This window comes from Harmonia axyridis, chromosome X, assembly GCF_914767665.1.
Source record: "Harmonia axyridis chromosome X, icHarAxyr1.1, whole genome shotgun sequence".
Classification (NCBI taxonomy): domain Eukaryota; kingdom Metazoa; phylum Arthropoda; class Insecta; order Coleoptera; family Coccinellidae; genus Harmonia; species Harmonia axyridis.
Window position 1 is genome coordinate 37,498,480 of NC_059508.1, and position 5,000 is coordinate 37,503,479.

The window sequence follows — 5,000 nt, forward strand, 5'->3', positions numbered from 1 at the left end:
CGAGGCCGTCTCGACCGTCCGCTGCGCCTACTAGGGCCGATTTCTTCGGACTCCGATCAGAAAATATACCGATGCATGTCGTTAACACCTAGTCCGCCTCGTCCGATCTATCTAAACAGTCTCGACGCACCCAACACTCTTTCAAAGTCGGATTACTCGGACTCAATCTGAAAATGGACCGATGCATGACGTCAACACTTAGCCCGCCTCGTCTGATCGATCTAAGCCATCTCGACCCACCCAACACGCCTTCCAAGTCGGATCACTCGGACTTCGATCTGAAAATCTCCGGACTCATTTTTATGAATATCCCCAGTCAGTAAGAACGTTATTTCGCCAATATATACCAACAATAAACCATATTCCAATAGCTGAACCAAAAATATAATTCCCGATCCAAACGTTCTGCATCGCCCAACGCGACCACCTTCCCTATATATGTCAGGAGAGCACAGGGTTCCCCTCCAGACAACACTTACGCTCTATCCCCGACTCTCGGTCGATCGATAGGCCAGGTCAGCGGTGTCTGTTTCGGCCGAAGCTCGGACTTTGGTCAAAATGTTCCGATACAAAATTTGAACCAAGATAGATACAGATATGATTCCTTCTTAAATATACGTTGATTATCGAACAGAATATGGTAAATATTTTGCGATGACCGAGGATTTCATGAATTTTTTTTTTTTTCGAAAAAATTTTCTGTTATCGGAATTTCCTCAAATTTCATTTGGTTGCCTACTAATGCATATTAAAAACGATAATCAACAATCAGAATCATTATTTATCATTTATTTCAATTTTTATAATGAAAAACGTTCACGTCCTTTCGCGCCTCTCGATCGTCGTTTACGTGATGCATCGGTCAGCCCTAGTTTACGTGGTGCATCGGTAAGATCGAGTTCACGTTCTGCATCGGTAAGATCCAGTTCACGTGGTGCATCGGTAAGATCGAGATTACGTGGTGCATCGGTAAGATCGAGTTTACGTGGTGCATCGGTAAGATCCAATTCACGTTCTGCATCGGTAAGATCCAGTTCACGTGGTGCATCGGTGAGATCGAGTTTACGTTCTGCATCGGTGTGATCTAGTTTACGTTGTGCATCGGTAAGATCGAGATTACGTGAAGCATCGGTATGATCGAGTTTACGTTCTGCATCGGTCTGGACTTAGAGATATATTTTCGACGTGAAAATGTTCCGATACAACTTTTGAACCAGGATAGTTAGAGAGATGATTTTTTCTGGGATGTACGTTGATTGGGGAATGGATTGTGGAAAATAACTTGCCATGACCGAGGTGTTCTCGAATTTTTTTTTTTTTTCGAAAAATATTTTCTGATTTTGGATTTTACTCAAATTTGATTTCGTTGCCTTCTAATGTGTTCTAAAAGAGTAAATCAGTAATCAGAATCGAAAAATATTTTTCGGATTTTTTTTTTTTTGAAAAAAAATTTTCTGATTTTGGAATTTCCTCAAATTTGTTTTGGTTGCCTTCTAATGTGTTTTTAAAGCGTAAATCAGTAATCAGAATCAATATTCATTGTCGACTTTAATTTTTATAAGGAAAAATGTTCACGTCCTTAAACGCCTCCCCATCATTAGCCCGAGTCCAAGTCGATGTCAGTTCCGAGCGGACGGTGTCAGATACTACCTATCGCCCCGGTCTGGACTTGGCGAGGTATTTCGACGTGAAATGTTCCGATACAACTTTTGAACCAGGATAGTTAGAGAGATGATTTCTTCTATGTTGTACGTTGATTGTGGAATGGATTGTGGGAAATAACTTGCCATGACCCAGGTGTTCTTGAATTTTTTTTTTTTTCGAAAAAAATTTTCTGATCTTGAAATTTCCTCAAATCTGATTGCGTTGCCTTCTAATGTGTTCTAAAAGAGTAAATCAGTAATCAGAATCAATATTCATTGTCGACTTTAATTTTTATAAGGAAAAATGTTCACGTCCTTAAACGCCTCCCCATCATTAGCCCGAGTCCAAGTCGATGTCAGTCCCGAGCGGACGGTGTCAGATACTACCTATCGCCCCGGTCTGGACTTGGCGAGGTATTTCGACGTGAAATGTTCCGATACAACTTTTGAACCAGGATAGTTAGAGAGATGATTTCTTCTATGTTGTACGTTGATTGTGGAATGGATTGTGGGAAATAACTTGCCATGACCCAGGTGTTCTTGAATTTTTTTTTTTTTCGAAAAAAATTTTCTGATCTTGAAATTTCCTCAAATCTGATTGCGTTGCCTTCTAATGTGTTCTAAAAGAGTAAATCAGTAATCAGAATCAATATTCATTGTCGACTTTAATTTTTATAAGGAAAAATGTTCACGTCCTTAAACGCCTCTCCATCGTTACCCCGACTCCAAGACGATGTTAGACCGGAGCGGACGGTGTCAGATGCGACCGATCTCCCCGGTCTGGACTTAGCGAGATATTCCGACGTGAAATGTTCCGATACAAAAATTTAACTGTGATAGTTAGAGAGATGGTTCCTTTTGTGATGTACGTTGATTGTGTAATAGAATATGGAAATAAACTTGAGATGACCGAGGTCTTCTGGGATTTTTTTTTTTTTTCGAAAAATATTTTTCGATTTCGGAAATCCCTCAAATTTCATTGAGATATGTCCTAATGTGTTCTTAAAGCTTAAATCAACAATCAGAATTAATATCCAAAAGTTATTTCATTTTTTATGAGGAAAAACGTTCACGTCCTTTCCGCTCCCAAAAAGTGAGATATCATAGAAAATATCGCAATATATGTTGTTTACGGCCATACCACGCTGAAATTGCCAGTTCTCGTCAGAACACTGAAGCCAAGCAGCGTCGGGCGCGGTTAGTACTTGGATGGGTGACCGCTTGGGAACACCGCGTGCTGTAAGCTTTTTTTTTACGTTCTGCATCGGTCTGCCGAGATAACGTGGTGCATCGGTATGATCGAGTTTACGTTCTGCATCGGTAAGATCGAGATTACGTGATGCATCGGTAAGATCGAGATTACGTGGTGCATCGGTAAGATCGAGATTACGTGGTGCATCGGTAAGATCGAGTTTACGTGGTGCATCGGTAAGATCCAATTCACGTTCTGCATCGGTAAGATCCAGTTCACGTGGTGCATCGGTGAGATTGAGATTACGTGGTGCATCGGTAAGATCGAGTTTACGTGGTGCATCGGTAAGATCCAATTCACGTTCTGCATCGGTAAGATCCAGTTCACGTGGTGCATCGGTAAGATTGAGATTACGTGGTGCATCGGTAAGATCGAGTTTACGTGGTGCATCGGTAAGATCCAATTCACGTTCTGCATCGGTAAGATCCAGTTCACGTGGTGCATCGGTAAGATTGAGATTACGTGGTGCATCGGTAAGATCGAGTTTACGTGGTGCATCGGTAAGATCCAATTCACGTTCTGCATCGGTAAGATCCAGTTCACGTGGTGCATCGGTAAGATGGAGATTACGTGGTGCATCGGTAAGATCGAGATTACGTGGTGCATCGGTAAGATCTACTTTACGTTCTGCATCGGTCTGCCCTTGTTTACGTGGTGCATCGGTAAGATCGAGATTACGTGAAGCATCGGTATGATCGAGTTTACGTTCTGCATCGGTCTGCCCGATATTACGTGGTGCATCGGTTCAGCCCTAGTTTACGTTGTGCATCGGTCTGGACTTAGAGATATATTTTCGACGTGAAAATGTTCCGATACAACTTTTGAACCAGGATAGTTAGAGAGATGATTTTTTCTGTGATGTACGTCGATTGGGGAATGGATTGTGGAAAATAACTTGCCATGACCGAGGTGTCCTCGAATTTTTTTTTTTTTCGAAAAAAATTTTCTGATTGTGGAATTTTCTCAAATTTGATTTGGTTGCCTCCTAATGTGTTCTAAAAGAGTAAATCAGTAATAGGAATCGAAAAATATTTTTCGGATTTTTTTTTTTTTCGAAAAAAATTTTCTGATCGTGGAATTTCCTCAAATTCGATTTGGTTGCCTTCTAATGTGTTTTTAAAGCGTAAATCAGTAATCAGAATCAATATTCATTGTCGACTTTAATTTTTATAAGGAAAAATGTTCACGTCCTTAAACGCCTCCCCATCATCAGCCCGAGTCCAAGTCGATGTCAGTCCCGAGCGGACGGTGTCAGATACTACCTATCGCCGAGGTCTGGACTTGGCGAGATATTACGACGTGAAATGTTCCGATACAACTTTTGAACCAGGATAGTTAGAGAGATGATTTCTTCTATGTTGTACGTTGATTGTGGAATGAAATACGGAAAATAACTCGCCATGACCGAGGTGATTACGATTTTTTTTTTTTTTTCGAAAAAAATTTTCTGATCGTGGAATTTTCTCAAATTTGATTTGGTTGCCTCCTTATATGTTCTAATAGCGATAATCAACAATCAGAATCAAAATCCATGATCGGGTTTGATTTTTATAAGGAAAAATGTTCACGTCCTTTTTTTCAACCCCGACTCATTGACGATGTTAGAACCGAGCCGGCGGTGTCAGATACGACCGATCGCCCCGGTCCCGATCGTCATTTACGTTGTGCATCGGTCTGCCCGAGATTACGTGGTGCATCGGTATGATCGAGTTTACGTGGTGCATCGGTAAGATCCAATTCACGTTCTGCATCGGTAAGATCCAGTTCACGTGGTGCATCGGTAAGATTGAGATTACGTGGTGCATCGGTAAGATCGAGTTTACGTGGTGCATCGGTGGCACAAAAAAAAGACGCCGATGCATGACGTGAGCCGACTTTTCGGCTCGATTTAAGATACCGATGCATGACGTGAACGACTTTACGGCGCGATTTAAGATACCGATGCATGACGTGAACCGACTTTTCGGCATGAAGTCAGCTAAAATTATCGTGTGCATCTTGGGTCGGTCCACGTACCGTAGATCAGAGAGGGACGACGTACATACATCGGATACATTTGTATCCAACAAGTTACGATCGTCGTCTGATCCAGCGGTAATCGGACC

At 41.6% G+C, this 5,000-nt stretch overlaps 1 non-coding gene across 1 annotated transcript; it reads left to right on the top strand.

Moving 5' to 3' along the window:
- The first annotated feature begins 2,770 nt into the window (after nt 1–2,770).
- LOC123688398 lies at nt 2,771–2,889 on the top strand. The gene has a single exon (XR_006749922.1). It is a non-coding gene; the product is annotated as a 5S ribosomal RNA (ribosomal RNA).
- Nucleotides 2,890–5,000: the final 2,111 nt, after the last annotated feature.